At 37.2% G+C, this 18,805-nt stretch overlaps 1 protein-coding gene across 3 annotated transcripts in view; it reads left to right on the forward strand.

Moving 5' to 3' along the window:
• The window catches only part of ARID1B (AT-rich interaction domain 1B), a 399,113-nt gene that overhangs the window by 237,117 nt on the left and 143,191 nt on the right, over nt 1-18,805 (forward strand). Inside the window, exons 1-2 of one of the 3 annotated variants that reach the window (XM_069489034.1) lie at nt 1,279-1,364; nt 1,676-1,717. The exons of the other annotated variants lie outside the window; for them this stretch is intronic. The gene's annotated coding sequence lies outside the window, so the exon portion shown is untranslated. Of the gene's footprint in view, nt 1-1,278; nt 1,365-1,675; nt 1,718-18,805 lie in introns of those variants that run through there. 3 annotated transcript variants of the gene reach the window in all.

Here is an 18,805-nt window from a genome sequence, read left to right on the forward strand (position 1 = left end):
TTATAATACGTTAAAACATGCAGAACTTACTCTCAAGATGGTTTTTTCACAAATTTAAACTTTAATATATTAAAAAAATATATGTTTGTTAAAATCTCACATCAGGGATGAATGTACTAAATGAGTGACTGAGGTGTGCAGATAATGATCTATATGTATAATTCACAAGCAAATGTCATATAATGTTCAGAGTAGTTAAGATTCAGCAAATTCATTGTTTGTGCTTTCCTTTTAACTAAGGTCTTCAATGTTGATTAGAGGTTTTAATGTAAAAAGTATTTGAGGTTAGTACCCTAGCATGGTGAAAAGCAGGACTTGGGAAATTCAGACATATGTAAAATGCAAATAGCTTCTTTTTTCCTTGTCTTAAACTAAAAGTCTATAATAAGGTGTTGTTTTTTTAAATCTAACAGCTTTGGAAATTGAAGTGTAAACAGAAATGCTGTCAGTGAATCTTACAATGATTTTCTACTATAATTGATCCAACATTTCAGTCTTTATCCTAAAATCATATTTGGTTTCATCTACATGAGGCTGCTCATCTTCTCACCCCCTAACGGTGTCTCCTGTGCCTTGTGCGGCAGCATCTATTGGGGCAGGCCTGGAAGGTGAGCCTCACTCTCACTAAAGCAGTTGGAGAACACAACTTCCTCAGTTTCTTTTTTGCACCCCTGCCACCTTACTTTCATACTGGATGACAGTCTCATTGTAATGATTTTCTTTTCTATATTTCCTTTCCCCAAGTGAAGACTTCAGTTTTGTTTTATAGCAAGATCCATTGGATAGGCCGGTGTGCCTTCTACTTAAACACCTAACACAAGTGCCTAATTTTAAAAGATTTAAAGCTGACAGTGAAGCCAGTTACAGTCTGATGTTACTGCCCTGCCCCCACTGTCTTCCTCAGATTCTTTAAAAATATTCAGATTTGTTCCATTCCCTTCTTTCTTTGCTCTTTTCCATCATGTATTGCTACTTTGTAGTAGTCAAAGTTAAAAGCTTTATACACCAGACTGAATAATTATGTTTAAAAAACAGTAATTACCAATACACGTCTTGTTCCACGCAGCTTTTTAAATTCATGTTAATGAGCTCTGTCTTCTAATGCATAAGACTGACAGGCAATTTTGAAGTTTTGCCATCATTTCACAACTTGTTGCTTAGACTCTGCCTGCCTTTTCCAGAGTATTGCTTTCAGGAACTCTTGCTCTGCAACATTCCAGAGATTCAGTCCTACCCACTCTGATCTGAGCAGGGCAAGAAACTACTAGCAGTGCACAGCATAGTGAGATTGCTTTACGGAGGGTGACTTGTCCCCTCCCTGTTAGTAAAAGATCAAAAGGTATGTGCAGCATCTTGTGATTAACGTGAGAAGGGCGATTCTGCTAACTTCCTAGATCATTTTGAGGAATTTCAGCCACCATGTCCACATGATGGCAGACAGATTCATTTGATAGGAGCTGGCCCTGTTATAAAACCAAAACCCAGGCAGTGACTGGGATTTTGAACCAGCTCTTGAAGACACTCACAGATCTCTCTTTCTTGACAACTGACATAAATTGAATGCCACTTTTCTCAGAATTCTTAGTTCTAGGTCATGCCTGTGGTCTGGTTTCTGTGGCTAGACTCAAAGAGGTTTTAGATAGTGCCTAAATTATTTTTTTCCTTATGATTTCAGGTTGAAGTCTTGGCCTCGGAGGATGCAGCCTTTGGACTCAAGGTGTGTAGTCTGATGTAGTTTATTGTGTAGGTTTTATCAGTTAGTTCCCCTAGGTGGATGTGAAGGATCAACAGAGAGGACTTGTGTTTTTAATCAAAATACTGAGATTTTAAAATCTTCACAAGTTTAAGATTTTCCTTTTATTGTGATTAAGATTACACTGTGGTAGTATTTTCTTCACCTACTTTGTTGTGGAGGATATGAGAAATAGTATGGGAAGCCAAGAGTTCCATTTAGTAGTAATTAACTTTTAAATATGAGGTAGCTGTAGAGCAAGATTTACTGAAATTTCTCCCCGGTTCGGGGGTACTGAAACATAACTGCTGAGTGCCGTCAGAGTGCTGTGTTTAGTTCATAGCTCCAGCCTTATTTGTTGATTTATTCAACATCCCTCCTTCAAACTGACCCCCTGTAGTCCAGTCACAGCCAAGTGAAAACCCAGTTCCTTTCTGCAAGGAGCTCATCATTGGTTGGCAGACACAGGCCTAGAAACAGATAAATTATCCTGCAGTGTGGTTGTACCCATGCTGGAAACATGCCAGCGTCCGTGCGAGTGGACGGGAGTGAGGAGGCTTTCCGGGGGGTGGACCCCTGGGCTGAGTTTTGAGGGCTTGGATTATATTGAGGCAAGAAAGGGGGGAAGGAGAAATGAGAGCTATTTTTCAAATAGGAAAACAACCATGAAAAATATCAGAGGAAGCTAAAAGTAGTTAAATTATGCCTCTATGGCAAGATCTGAGGCTGGAGAGGTTAAAGATAATTTTATCCTATAGAATATGGGAAGCTGTTGCAAAATCTCAAGCCAGATAGTGGTCAGATTTGCAATTTAGATGGATGACTTCGGCCACTTTTTGGAGAATGGATTTGCCACAGACCAATCAAAAGTAGTTGAATAGGCCAGGTGAAAGCTGATGAGGGCCTGAGCTGGCATCGTGGAAGGAGTGTCAGAGAGAAGAGGATAGAAATCTTTGGGTTGGTCTGCAGGGTCTCGTGACTACTGGGGTGTGCAAGGTTGAGGAGGAGAGGAGCTCAGGGTGAGACCAGGGAATGTATGATGTCACACTAAGATAGAGAACACAAGAGGAGAAATTACAGATTTTTTAGAATTATAATCTTCCAAACCGGTATTCTTTCTCAGACTAATGCATTTTGTGTACATTTGCTAATAATTTTAAACCATATAAGTAAATTAGAAGGAGGCACTTAACAATTAGGGAAACCAGATTTCATTTTCATATAGAGGTGTTAAAGTATAGAGTATAGAGCAGGTACCATCAAGGACTTTGGAAGTCACAAGTTAAGGAGAATGGGGAGGTTGGTGGAACCTTGAGAGCACGTGGTATGGGTGATTGCTTTCACCTTACCTGTATATGCACTACATCTTGACTTAAAACCAAAAGTTGGTTATTTATATTTTTCGTTTTTTTTTTCTACTTTCCATTCTACATGTTTGACATTTTAAAAGCACAGTTTAACAATTGCGCAGTAACAATAGGTGAGATGACATTGTGATACTACCAAAATCAAAAAACTATTCTGAGGTTATAAACTTGGCAAGATTTTACATCATAAATTAATACTTTATAAATAATTTGATACAACTCATTTATTACCCTAACATGTTTTTTATGTTTCTGTATCTGCCAAAAATTACTAAAAGAAATTATTAATTCTGAATAGAACGATTCAGAATTATTTACAGTGTTCAACATATGGTCATCTTGTAAATTTTTCATTTTTTAGTTAATGCCCAGCATGAATGTGGAATATTCACTGCATATTTAATAAACCTGTAGGGTCAGTTCTTGTGAACTCATCTTCATAATCCTTCCTACTTACTGAGTATGCAGCAATATTATGGAAGATTAGCATAGCTAGCAGCTTTCAGTCTGCCCTGCTGTGCGAAGGCTTTGCATTTGTTTTATGGCTAACCCAGCAGATTGCTTTTGTAGTTTTAAATTCCAATATGTAGAAACAACAGTTTGAAACTTTTTTCCAACAATACAGAGATTTTCAAAGTAATAGATGCTTTTCACTTCTGCAGATCTATACCAAAATGTTTACACATATGATTAAAAACAAGAAATTTGAGCAGGGTACCATTGTTGGCACCTACTTGGGAGACTGAGGCGGGAGGATTACTTGAGCCCAGGAGTTTGAAGCTGCAGTGAGCTATGATCACACCACTGCACTCCAGCCTGGGTGACAGGGAAACCCCGTCTCAAAAATAACAAAAACAGGACAGAATGTGTGTCTGTCCTACGCATGTCTCTGACCCTTTTAGTGGTGAGCTTGAATGAACTTCCAATCATTCTTTATCTTTTTTTTTCCTACTACCTAATTCTTTACTACTTGTTTGTTTTGCCTTCTCCTAAGTGAAACTAAAATCTACAAGCTCTTAATATTGAATATGTCCATCTCACTGGAAAATGACTTCATGTTGGGACCCAAAAATACAAACAACCTGTTAAAGAGTATGAATATGGTGAAACTACAACCCAGGAAAACAATTTCACAATCATACTAAACTGTCATGACTATTAGGGCTGACTTAGATTAATTTCTTAAAGTTAATCTAATGGAAAGTATCTATTCTCTTCTTCTTAAATCTTAATTTCACACAAATACTGATTCATTGTTTTATTATGCTTATCTCAGTGAAAGGTAACTTAGAATTTGAAATGCTAATAACTTTTTCACTGTATTAAGCACTTCAGCTATTTTCCAGTGGTTCTAATTTTTTCTTCTGAATTTAAGTAACTTTGATTTTTTTGAGTTTGTTTCTATACAGGTCTAATTAAGATGCTTGATTTTAAATTACATATACTTATAAAAAACAAGAATTGTGAATAGAAAAGCTGCTTCAAAATAAAACGGGTTAATATATGTCTTTATTAAGAAAGGAAAGTTCTACAAGCTATAGACCACTGTTCTTGACCTCAGTTTCAGGATTTGAACATATTAAAAAGTTTATAATTCTATAGAAAAATGCATCAGGAGTCCCAGGGGCAACCAACATGGTTTGGTTCTTTTCATAGAAGGTAATTGTGCCTTCTGTATCATTAATGAACAAGTAAAGCTGCTAGTGATGAGATGATGAGTTAGCTAAGCAAATATATGTGTGTGAATATATAAAATTATACTGTGAAACAGAGAAAAAGGGCTAAAACAGTGACTTTCGTTGCTTATGAATTCTATAGAGAAATTTATAGTAGGGAAGTAAAAAAAAGGAGAGTAAAATATCCCTGGGTCATTTAAAAAAAAAGACTACGTAAACATAACTTTCCATAAATTTCTTAAGAATCTTAAAAATATGTATATAAATTACTTGAAAATTTCATGGCCAGGAATGTCCTTCATCTTCTAATTTTTTATAGGTAGCAAAGTCAAGAATTCTAAAGAAGCAAGTTTTTCACTTAATCCACTTTTTTGTGAGGTGTGGGCACGGTTGTTAATCCCCAGTATTAGGTGAAGAAATAGGAACCCAGAGAGTTTAATAGCTTGTTCAAGTTCACACAGCTAATCAGTAACAGAACTGGGGTTTGCACCAGCAAGGTCAGCCCAGAGCCTAGTCTCTCTGGTGTCCTGAGAAGTGATGAGGTGCCCTGTTAACTGCCCCTCTGCACTGCATGGTCATAGCTGCCCTTGCCTTGGCCCCACTCTGGCCTCTTCTAAGGTCCTTAATGACTTCCCCAATTCCAGATCTCGCTGCACAGTTTAGTCATTGCATTTTCTTGCCTCTTTGCCCCATGTGACCCAGCTGACCTCCTCCTTTCTGGAGCACTCTCGTCCTTGGGCTTCTCCAGCAGTGCCCTGGTGATCTCCTGTCGGCCTGGCCTTTTCTCACGCTGTTCTTCCTCTTCACAGCCAGGCAGCACTGCATTCCATCAGGGCTCCATCCTCGACTCTCCTCTCTGTTATGTGGTCAGTGTCACCATCTCCCCCTCTTCCTCCAAGGAGTGTTCTTAAATATCTTGCTGAATGAGTGAATATGCGGAAAGCCAGGGCGAAGATTAAAACATGTATCTCTTGTTCAATGCAACATATTTCCTAGGGTAAATTCTTAGTGCTTACTTATTTGGCAATAATATAATTTGGTTATCAAAATAATTTTTAAAGACTTCCCCCTTTGAAAGGTAGGAGGACAGAAGCATATATTATATATTACCGGTTTGTTTTTTATACCTGTCTTCTAATTCTAAATGGGCATCAGAATTCCAGGAATCAGAAAATATTCTGAGAGACTATTTTGGCTGGCATATTCTTTGGAAGAAAAAAACTGAATTTTATGCCGCTTTTTATAATTTTTGATAAAACTATTATAAAAAGGTATATGGAGAGGTCAGTTTAAAATGAATTATGAGGGATAATCAAGGGCAAGCATATTGCATTCTGACAAAGAACGAGCCAAAAAAAAATGATCCGATTTCGGTCACCACAGGATCCCACAAGATGACAAGAGCCCTCTACCCCTGAATACCCTGCCAGCTGATGCTATTCCTAGACGTCACTGGTGGGGAGGGAGAGCTCCACACTGTTCCCGGCACCCTTCCCCTTTGAACCAAACCCTAGGAGACACATGTACAACTCAGTAACTCAGCTGGTTTCTCCAAAACCGTATTGCAGCACCCACTTTTCTTGTGTCTCATTCTTCCTACATTTTCTGTGTTTTCCCTCTTTCCATCTTTTCCTGAAACTCCTTTTCTTAGAGTCCTAAAATTTTAATCTTGCAACAGATCCTTAGGATGCTTTGGTGTAGTCTTCCTCCATGTCATAGATGAGGAAGTTAAAGGCCAAAGGATCACTTGTTCCTAAGGTCGCATAGCTCATTACCCACAGAGATGGGACGAGAATTAAGGATTTTAGTTAGTCTCATTATTTTTCCTCAATATTTAAGTCCTGAATACAATTTCTATTTCTTCTTTTACATTTATACATTATTTTTTTCTCTATTTTGTATCTTCTTATTTTTTTTAAGACGGGGTCTCTTTCTGTTGCTTTTGGGCTAGAGTGCAGTGGCATCATCATAGCTCACTACAACCTAAAACTCCTGATCTCAAGCAATCCTCCTGCCTCAGCATCCCAAGTAGCTGGGACTACAGGCATGCGCCACCACACCAGGCTAATTTTTCTATTTATTTTTGTAGAGATGGGGTCTCATTGTGTTGCCCAGGCTGATCTTGCACTCCTAGCTTCAAGCAATCCTCCCACCTTAGCCTCCCAAAGCACTAGGATTACAGGCAGAACCCACCACACCCCGCCTTTTTCATCCTCTTTGTTAATAATTTTTAGCATTTGTTTGAGGCACCTAAAATTTATTGCTACAAAATAGAAAAATCTAAACTAAAGTATCTAAAAAGATTGCAAAGTAAATCCTAATTTTAGTTACTCTTTTATATTACTCTATATCTTGTTTGCATCAAAGATCAAACTGATCTTTTAATACCCACCTATAACATAGTCCCCTAAATATATGGCGCCCTTCACTTCCCTCTGAGCCTAATCTCCACCTTGCCTCTCTGCTAAATGCTTTCTTTCCCATTTTCTCACTGCATTTCAAAATCATGCTTTCCCTCTAGACTTGGTTCTTACTCCCTTCTTCTTCTGTGACATCTCTCAGTATCGTAGACTTCTGAGTGCTCATCCTCTGAGTGTAAGCACACTCACCGCCTTTATAACTCCTTTGGAATTTCTCTTCTGCCAGCTTGTTTTTGTTCTCTTTGTATATGGGAGACAGCATGATCTAACCTCGCCCATTTCCAATGTGTGGAGTTTTTTCCCCAGCAAGGTGGTGAGCTTAGCGAATTCATTTTGTTTATCTTTTTATATCTGTATTGACTTGTATGTGGTAAACAGTAAATAAGTACTGATGGTTACTTGTGATTGCTAAGAGCAAAAAACCTGTGATGCTAAGCTATTACTGCCGTGCTGTTTTCTATCTGGGATTTCCTCGCTGATTCTTATCTCATTAATATGTTAGCTTGGCATCCATATTGAAGCTCTGTAGAGTGCTCCTAAAGGAAGACGTACTCATTGTTAGTGCTTGTTGAAGCTCTGCATTGGGTATGGTTGGCACTGAAAGCTAGTTGATTCCATTTCATCTTACCTAACTTAAATATGTTTGTTGATCAAGTTCTGCAGTTGTATTCATTGATTTTATTTTTTTCCACCCTATTGATGTCCATTCAGACAAATGTCTATGGGATATACATGTTATGTGTCAGGTACTGGGAATGCAGTGGTGAGAATAATAAACCTTTATTTCCACAGACCTTACTTTTTAAACACAACTTTGGAATGATCTTATGTCAGAAGTCCAAGAAGAAATGCAAATTTTGGATATGATTATGTGTTCTTCTGTGTTGCAATTGCCTTAATTGAATCTATTTGTGACATTCTACAAAATGGAATAGGATTCCAATTTGACTTATGAAAATTATGAATAACAAAAGGATTAGTTTACCTGTAAATACACTTTCAAATAAAGTGAAAGCAAAATTTATTATGTCTTTTTTATAAGGGATTTTTAATTGCAGAAAATTATGTATGTAGCCTGAGGATCATATTTGGCAGTGACTTAAGTCATGTGGGCTTATTTCTGTCTTTTGACATCTGACCATTCTGAAAATTATATTTCACTTTTTTCATGTAAAAATATGATGTTATGATGTAATCTAAAACTACAGTATTTGTTTTAATGGCTAAGGAGGAAATAAACCAATGGCAGCCCATCTCCGAATGGGTTCTTTAGCTTAGTAACCAAAATAGTGATCTTTGAGAAAAAAGGGAGATTCACTTGCTATTTTTCTTGTCTGATCAGTCCAACTTAGAGGACTACACTTTGAATTGTCTTTAAAGTCTATTTCTTTTTAGTCATTTCTGAATCTTAACTGTCATCTTTGAGATTTTTCTACTTTTAATCAGTTTTCACTACACCTTTTGGTCATCTAGAACTCTGTCATCCAATATGGTAGTTTCTAGCCATGTGTGGCTATTTAAATTTTAAATTACTTAAAACTAAATTAAATTCAGAAATCATTTCTTCAGTTGCATTAGCCACATTTCAATTGCTACACATTGCTAGTGACTATCGCATTGGTATAGTGCATATGTAGAACATTTCCATCTTCACAATAAGTTCTGTTGGCCAGAGCTGGCCTAGAAAATAAATGTTTCAAGTATTTCTATGACAGGAGACATTTTAGCATAATACATTTCACAATTAGAACAGCCATTTTTAAAATTGGTTTAAAAACTGAGAACTAGAAAAGATAAGTAGAGAACAGACGGAATTTGCTGTTCTAGTGCTTCCTATAAAGCAGAGGGGATGTTCTGCTCAGTAAAGAAATACAAACTATAATAAAGTTGACATGTTCCATTAGATTTTGAGAATGGGAAAGTTTTAAACAGGGTCACTAAATTTGGCATTTTTCTAGGGTTGACACTTGTAATGGGTCATTGATTCATGCATTCATTCAGGGGTTATTCCTGGGGGTAGCAGTATGGTATTTCAGATTTAGAATGTTTAATTTAGCATTATAAGTTTAGCAATGTGGGAGTCTACCTCATAAAGTAGTTCTTCTTTTATTAATGTAACCATACGAAAGCATGTATTAATCTTCTGTTTAAAAACACTTGTTATATATTTTTTTCTTATACAGCAACATTAACTCTGGTTTTCAGCTCTTTCCATCTTCTCACCAGGTTATGTTTTCCAGTGAATTTGCTTGGCTAACTCTCTTAAGTGGATGTGAATATAACTTAGGGCAAAGTGTATTTAAATTAGCAATGTCATGGAAATGAAACCAGCAAACTTTTTTTTTAATGAACTCATATTACTTTTTATAATATGAATGATTTAGGTTTGTATTTTAAATTTTTTATTTAATTAAAATCTGTTAGAAATCCTTAGAGAAATAGAGAAATTTGTTTCAGTCAATGACTGTAAATTAAAATTATAGAATATATATTTGTAAAGCAAAAGATTTGCTATTTCCCATGAAAGAAAGACTCAAGGAGGGAGAACATAATTCACAGAGTATCTCAAGGAGCTCAAGTCCTCTCAGGTTTGGGAATCTGGGAATCCATGTTGAGTTGTTCTTGTCTTTTGTTAGAGAATCTCCCAGCCTCTGCTTCTGCCATCTGCTGGTAGTTCAGACACTTACATGTTTGATTTTAAAACAAATTTGCTTTATTCTAATTTAAGAAATATTTGAGCAAAATGCTTTATAATTACCTGTAATAGTTGATGCAGTTTTGCTTGTATGTTTAATTATATTTTTAAAGGATATTTTAACTTCTTTTTCAACTCTGCCTTTAGAGGAATACATGAATATAAAACTTAGAAAAGACAAAACTACAAAAGCGAAAGCATATGCAGTTAAGAGATAAACAGGCAGACTCATTGATGAAAGGTCTTGAGTGGAATGATGAGAAGTTATCTGAGAGCTGTTCGGGGGGAGGGTCTCACCTAATTTCTGGATTTGGATTAAATATGGAATAGGAATTTTGTCTTCCTATTTTATAATTAACACTACTTGACTGGGAGTTGAACAGATCTGTGTTCTACCATAAGTCCCAGTGTAGGTTTGGAAAATTGATTTCTAGACATCACTAAATTTCTTTCCAGCCCTGAAATTCTACATGCCTTTAATTCTAACAGGCTTCCTGTATTCATTAGGTCAAACTTCAACTCTATTCTCATTTATTTTTCTTCTGATTCCTTCCGGATAGTGTTTACTAGTCTAAACTATTCTCATTGTCTTGGGAAAAAATAGAAATATTTTTGGTCCACAAACAAATCCTCCACTAAGTAAAGCCAGGCAAAATTTTTTAAAAGAGATGAAATATAGGAATTTAGGAATTTTATTTTCTACCATCTTTAGTCTCCTTTTCCTCCCCCCCCCCCTCCTTTGGTGAGACACAGTCTTGCTCTGTGGCCCAGACTGGAGTGCACTAGCAACCTCCAAATCCCAAGCTCAAGTGATCCTTCTGCTTGGCCTCTCAAACTACTGGGATTATAGGTGAGCACCACACCCAGCTAGTCTTCTTTTCTAATTTCCTTTAGAGCTGCCTTGACTAGAGCCTTGGTCAATTACTTTTTATCCTTTTTCACATAGAAGAAAAGTAACCCCAAATGTTAATCTGAATTTCTTTTTTTCACAATGAAGAAGGCTGAGGGAGGTAAAGTGACTTATTTTAGGTACTGTCTAGCAGCAACATAGAACAAGAACCCAAGTTTCTGTGTCCTATGCCAGTGCACTTGATATAAGATTATAGCCATGCTTGTTATTAGTCCTCCCAAGTTCCGGGACTGCATATTAGGTTGCATCTTACAGGATTGTCATTTTACAGCTCAAAAATGGTCTCATGTTGGCAACTTCATATACTTCAACACATTGTATTAGGACTCTCATATCATTTTAGGTGTACATTGAATAGTGAAAACAAGATTTTTTAAAGTTGTTTATTCCAATGGTTATGAACACACTCTTTGAAGTATTAGGTGATCACAAGATATTTGTGGACTTCAGTTGGCCCGAAGGTACCCAGTAGGCTACATAGCTCAATCAAGAATGTGTGATATTTCCAGAATTTGCTTTGACATAATATGAAAAATCAGAAATATTTTGTTATGACCAAATAGGTTCTTAGTGAAATAGGAGCTCCATTTCTTCTAGACTAAATATTCTGTCAGGTGATGGTAGGTGGCAGAGTTTTTAGATAGATTTATTGACTGTACTGTGGCTGTCCCAAGATCTTGTAAGTGCAGTCTGCGGAAATGTTTGCCTTGCCCTAATGGTGGTGAGTACACAAAGTGAGCAGAGAGGACCATACTGCAGTACAGTTCATGCCTGTTTTTGCCAGATTCTGTTCATTTGGGTAAAAAGATGTTGGGAATTAAGCATGGCCTTACGTGGTATGTATCTCAAAAGTGGTCTTTTTAAGGGAGCAAGGAATTGTACTGGAAGCAAGCTTATTTATTTGGAGTTTGATTGACTCCATTTTTCTCTGGGGACATTATTTTGGCACTAGTTTTTGAGGACCTAATTTTCTAGTAATAATAAAAATGCATATATTCTCTTATCCCCACCCTCAAACACCTGTTCATTTGTGATGTGCACATATAATTAGAGGCATGTCTCTGGGCTTGCCTGTAAAATTCCTTTGCATAGTTACTGTGATCATATTAATAATCATCAAGCTGCTTAAGATTTTGCTGGGAAGAAGCAAAGAAAATATCCTAGGGAAGATGGAGGCTGATTTTGATTTAGTGTGTTTTAGGTTCTCTCCAGTGCCAAATTTTAAAGTAGATTCTGTTTCTTCAGATGGTAAAAGCCCTCCTCCCTCCCTCCCCCTGCCTTAAATTTGGCTCCTTCCCAAACCGTGTCAGTTTTTGCAAGTCAGTTGAGAATGTCAACGTGGCTGGTGTTGAAAGAGCCAATATGTTGGAAGATGCTTAAAGCCAAGTAGAATATTTGTGTGAATTAAAGAATATATTAGGGGATGGTTTTTTAAAATCAGTTTTGAAAAAAAAATCTGTTGAATTAATACTTGTATACCAGATGTATCATTGATAAATACTTGTAAAAGATATTCCCAAATAAACAATAAAATTACCATTTTACAACTGAAGTAATGTATCCTATGGGTACATTTGCAAAGATATGCCAACAAAAATACATGCAGAGTTCTTGAAGTGATAATGCAAATAAAACATTTCATATTATAACTTAAAAATAACAAGTTTGGAAGCAAGAAAAAGTCTGGGAGACTATTTGTTTTGTCTAAATTCTTTTACTCTGATCTTTTGACAGTTGGCTTTTTGATATTGTGTTATTGCCTTAGTGTGTTCGTGTATATTGAAGGACTAAATTGTCTGGCAGAGTTGTGGTTGAAAATATTGCAAACTCTAAGGACTAAATTTTCTGGCAGAGTTGTGGCTGAAAATATCACAAACTCTAAATAATAAAATAGTAAGTACCATATCTTGTTTGCTTTGTTGTCGTAATAGCCTATTCTCGGACTGTCCTTAATTTTGTTGGTGTCTTGACTGTTGAATCACTAAGGAGAGGGTTTTGCTATGTATGATTTATTCATTTGTGCACAGCCAAATTGTCTCTGCAGCTTGCAATGGCTGTGTGCTCCCGTCTTCCAAGTCACCAAGATTAGCTACCTTGATTTGCTGCTCACTTTGCCCAGCGGGGCTCAGCAAGGCTACTCTGCCTGTGCTAACCCTGGACCCTGGCACAGGGAGGATGAGGCCTTCTCTCTCACCGGCCAGAGCACACCTCAGGTGTGGCCTTCCTTTGGTAGCTGGGCAGGTTTCTGCTTGCAGTAGGTGTGGCTTTAAATGGCTCTGTGAAAAGGAATGATGAGTGTGAGCAACGGAGAGGTGGGCTTGGCTCTATGAGATAGAGATAGAGGAGGTTAATTCCTACTGGAAATTTCTTTTTTTTTTTCTAGCTACACATGGCAGTTCAAAGCACTTAATTGGCTGCTTCCTAAGAAGCCTCGTACATTTTTATAAGAAATGTCTCTTAACCTCCCTCAGTCTTCCGTAAATTAAATTTTCATTCCAGAAAGAATTTTTCTTGTGTGTTTCATTGAGGGGGAGGGGAGGTAAAGAATGGAGTAGTAAATGAATAGATACTATTTAAAATGAGATTTAGGTACAGGTTTAGATTGTATATTGTACATTAAATATCATGATAAAGTCAGTAAAATTCTAAGAAGCATTCTAAAAATAATTTCAAACAAATTTCCTAAACATTTTCAGAATTTAAAAAAATCTCACATTATATATTAAAGCTTCTCACATTATATTCCTATTTTTGTCTCATTTAAGTTTAATCTCCTTATGGAAGGATAGGCATCTTTTCTTCAATCATCTTAATATGTTAATCTGTACTTAGTATCATCATAATTTTAAAACATTTATTGACTGTCACTGCAGTATAAAAATAACAAGGCACATGGTCTCCAAAGAGTAAGGACCTCTGGGCCATCAGCCCCAGTGAGAGTGCCAGAAACAGAGAGAAGCCCTCAGTTGCTGGGGAGTCCCTACCCCAACTCTGTCCCCCAGCAAACTGAGTATCTCCGCTCCTCCACACGGTTTCCATCCCAGACCCCCTGAGAATAGGAGGGGCCTAGGGAGCCCCACCTTGTCATCAGTAAAGTCCCCAGTACCCCCTCCAAAGAACAACAGATACTTAATTTAAAAAACATTACCTGTGCTAAATGAGAAATCCTGAATTTTAAGATGCAGAATGTATTTCTTTATCATGTGTACACTTGAGGGGCTCTAATTTTGATAGTAAATAAATAACTTTTCTAAAAATTTTAATTTTTTGTTTTACCTTAATATGGGCCATGAAATAGAATTTCTAATGACATCATGTTCATGAAATGACTTTTTTGTTTTCTGATGGGTAGCAAAAATTTTTATGACATTCTATTTAATAGTATGTGCAAGCATCACAAGCACAGATATTAATAGATGCATGTATGTGCATATCATATAGTAAATGTTTCCCATTCGTACATGTATACATTCTTTTCTTTTACTTAGGAGGTATAGAGAAGTTGACCTCTCTAAAGGATAAGTTCTGAAAGGCAGGAAATGGAGATCTGCCAGGCTTGTTGGCTAGAGTCATGGACAAGAGCAAGGCCTGTCTGAACTGCCACTCAGTTTTTATTCTGCGCGTTTGCAGGGCTGGTGATTAGAGTGGCTTTCGCCCAATTATGCTGTGATTATTCTGCTGCACTGTAATTGACTGGGGAGATATGCTAATACCTGTCATTTGGGATGATAAAAGATGAGCGGGGGACGCAATGCATTATTTAGCTGGCTGTGTGATAGATGAGGGATGCGCAGAGTGCTTTAATTGCTGAGAAGAGAGGTTAAGCTGAACGAACGGATGAATTAGAAATGAGTTTTTTTATGGCTTGTGGAAAAGTGAAATAAAGGAAAATGTGCCTTAAACTAAAGCAGCAGATAGAAATAAGCACAACGAACTAGATCTTCTAGGCTACTTGCTTTATCCATTTAAACACTAACAGAAAATGCAGTTTAGAGTTTAGTAAATAATAATCAGAATGAGAATTTACAATAGATTCTCATATTAAGCAAAAAAAAAGTTAAAGGAATCATTTTTATTTTAAGTAACTATTTGTGATTTGTAACCTCTTAAATTCACGCTGTATTTTAGGTTATACTGAAATGTAATGTGCAACAGAATGTCAGTTTAGAGGTATCCTGATTTTTTGTGTCTGTGTGCTTGTGTCTCTTTCAATAAATGCAAACGGAAGAAGGCAAGAAGAAAAATGAGTATTTATAATACCAGGAGAATGTAATAATATAATTACTGAGAGAGAGTGTACAGATGATTCTTGAATGACGGGATCTCAGGCATTCAGTGGTACAGTCCTCATGTGCCAACACTTAGGTATTTGTATCTTTATGGAAAAGATTATGGAAGGAGTGATATTTTTCTTTTCCTATTGTTTCCCTTTGTCACATCCATATATAATTTTGTATTCATATTTCACAGAAGTGTTTAAAAATTCTGTTATAATCTGCACGGTTATTTACATGATTAGATATTAGTGTTTTACTTTATTTTAGTTTTATGCAGTTAATAGGTAATTATTTTGAAAATGCAGTCAGAACAGCAGTTTGCAGAAACAGACTGTTAAAAGCTGAATGTTGAGGCCTTGCACACTTCGGCTTCCCAGGCACATCATATTTTACCAATTAATAATGTAGGAAAATGTTCCCAACTGTTCTGCCTTGTTTTGTGGATTAAGCAATGGAAATACAGGCCAGGTAGCAGAGGTTATATTTTTTGTAAAATGAGGAAAAGGACCTTCAAATATTGTTGGATTCTCTCCAGACAGGCAAGCTTCTCAGAGCCTATGTGACTCATCTCATATAGAAGAATTGATCAGGGAATAGCTTTCAGCCAGGCTATTGAATGGTAATGGATCTGCCTAGAACCAAGCATGCCTGTTGGACTGGATGTCAGCTGTAGTCAGATGCTCTCTGATACTCAAATAAGTTTTGTTGGAGCTGATCACTTTTCCCCAATATAATTGACACCTTTTTGGCACATTGCTTCTGAAACAAAGTGAAGTTTCCTTTTGGATATTCTTATTCAATGTCCTTCTTGGAATTCCAAAATGGACTCTTGTAGCTATGTAACTCAGGGTTATAATCTGAAAGGCTGCTTATACAGAATATCTTGTAAGGCAGAGTAGAAGTTATAAAGGAAAAGATACAATTTTCAAAGAATTTAAAATTAAATGGACAAAAGACAAACACAGCAACCTGTATCAAACAAAAGTACTTAAGGACAGTCTTTACAAGCTTGAGCTGCAAATTTAAAATGTGAAGTCACATTTTAGAATTTAGTAAGCTAGGGATACTGAAAAATAGCAGTAGCACTTTGGAGACATGCCATCTTGACTGGTTTCTCTCGTCAATATCGTAAAAAGAGCAGTATAAAACCTATTTACTTTTGTACCTTTTTATTAATACTAGCATGTTATTATTTTTCCTTCCTGCTAGCCAGTTATTCAGTCCTGCAACTTTGTTCCTGAATCTTGGCTATAATTATTATCACTTGAATATAGAAATGATTCCTTCCTTAAGGTCCTTAGTTTGAAAGAGTTCTGCTTTGTTTTATATGGTCAGAAGAAAAAAATCATGTCTGTGGCTTTTTGTTGCTTATTTGATGTAATATCGAGTCTCATCCTAAGTTTGGTTTATGATAGCATGAAATTGTTCTTTTGTGCAATTGGATAGAAAGGCACTGTGTGATGTCACCATTCTCTACCTTAGATTAAATTCTTCCCCTCGGAAATGCTATACCTTAAAACTGAGATTTGCAACACAAGGCAGCATGAAATTTACTGCTTTAAGTTTCCTTAGCGTCTTTTAATATCCTTACCACCCAATTAAATGTTCTTTTTTATGGTGATGAGTTATAGTTTTTAAAAATAATGTGGTTATGTTATTTTATGATAAAAATGTAAATGTGATGGTAGGATTTCGAGCTACAGGGGACTAGAGAAATTATGTGGTCCATTATTACCCTCCTGTTATAAAAGTAGGAGACGAGGCTCATGAAAGGACGACTAACCAACTAGACCCCACATCTCTTCTTCATCTGGGGCTTTTTCTTCTATGTCTTTGGAAGTGGTTCTTGCCTAGTAAACAAGGTACGTGGAAATCAGCTGGACACATTGGACCGTGAAAGGGAAAAGAACCACACAGCCTAGGCCTGCTACTAGATGTCAGTAGTACAGGTCGTAGGTGGTCAGGTTGGATAGGCAAAAATCATTAAAAAGTGACGCATACATTGTTCACTTTATTTTAACACAAAACACATAAATGTACATGTGTATGTACCTCCCTCCGGTCCCTCTTTCACAGTCGCCTCAGCCACACCCAATTCTACAGCAGGATTTTAGTCGTTCACTCATCGTCAGTGGGGTGCATCTCTTTTCAGTTCATACATCACATGGTTTTATCACAATTTTATCACTGGAGGAACATGGAACATAAACATACTTAGGAGGGAACAGAAGTCAGCGTTGGGAAGCAGCCTCAGCTGGCCTGCGCAGAGAGGTGGGAAGGCTTTCTAGTGAGGAGCTCATGACTGAAACCGGCGAGCACCCCCATGGCACACAGAGAGTGTCTGCCATGTGGACAAGGAGACCGTCCGTGTTGCTTTCTGTTTGCTGTTTTCTTTACAGCTAGTTCATTTCCTGAAGAAATAACAAGTCAGTATCTTTCCTTCTACATCAAGCCATGTCTTCAATAATGTGCTGCTATAGAAAAGATACAGGTCACTAATCAGTTAACAAGAGAATATTCATTAGTTTGCCCGTCTTATTTTATGGTTTTCATTTTTCGTCTTGCCAGTGAGGTAGTTTTTTGTTTGTGTGTTTGTCGTTTAAATTCACCTGTAGAATCTGCACAAAGCACTCTTTAGAGTAACATAAAACTTTTGCTTGAAAATGTTATAAATTATTGCCTTAAATTTCAAGCCTTTAGTGCCCATTATATTAACTCCTCCTTGCAATCTTCAGATTCGATTACAATACTTTATTTATTTATTTATTTATCTTTGAGACCACGTCTCACTCTGTTGCCCTGGCCAGAGTGCAAGTGACATCATCATAGCTCACAGCAACCTAAAACTCCTGGGCTCAAGTGATCCTCCTGCTTCAGCCTCCCGAGTAGCTGGGACTACAGGTGCCACCACCACTCCCTCCCAGCTAATTTTTCTGTTTTTTGTGGAGACAGGGTCTCGCTCTTGCTCAGGCTGGTGTTGAAGTCCTGATCTTAAGCAATCCTCCCACGTCCAGAGTGTTAGGATTACAGGCATTAGCCACCACACCTGGCCTGATTACAATACTCTTGATAAAGATAGAAAGTTAACTTTATAAAAAAAAAAAGGAAAATTCGTATATTCTTACAGATACCCTCTGGTTAGATTTGAAAGGAAAGGGAAATTGCAAATGTATTAGTTTTCTACTGCTGAATAACAAATTACCATAAATTCGGCAGCATAAAACCATACCTATTGATTATCTCACAATTTCTATAGAGTAGAGGGCCAATACCTGGGTCCTCTGCTCAGGGTCTCACAATGTTGGGATAAAGTATTGTTAGACTGTAGTCACATCTGATATTTGAGGTCCTCTATCAGGCTCATTAGTTGGCAGAATTTAGTTCCTTGTGACTATAGCTCTGAGGTTCCCACTTTTTTGCTGGATGCCAACCAAGTACCATTCTCAGTTTCTAGAGGTGACCTGCAGTTCCCTGGCACATGGCTGTCTCCACAGCAGGGCAGTGGGCAGGAGGAGCTTTGCTTCGGATCTCTTGCACCTGTTTTAGGGGATCACCTGATCAGGTCAGGCCCAGCCGGGGTAATCAGTCTCCTTTGATTAATCCAAAGCAACTGCTTAGGGACCTTAATCATATCTGCAAACTCCCTTCTACCCTATAAAGTAACATAATCACGGGAGTGTTATCCGCTGTATTCACAGTCCTGCTCATACTTAGGAAGGGCACGACGT

The sequence above is a fragment of the Eulemur rufifrons genome, chromosome 15 (assembly GCF_041146395.1).
Source record: "Eulemur rufifrons isolate Redbay chromosome 15, OSU_ERuf_1, whole genome shotgun sequence".
In the NCBI taxonomy this organism is placed as follows: Eukaryota; Metazoa; Chordata; class Mammalia; order Primates; family Lemuridae; genus Eulemur; species Eulemur rufifrons.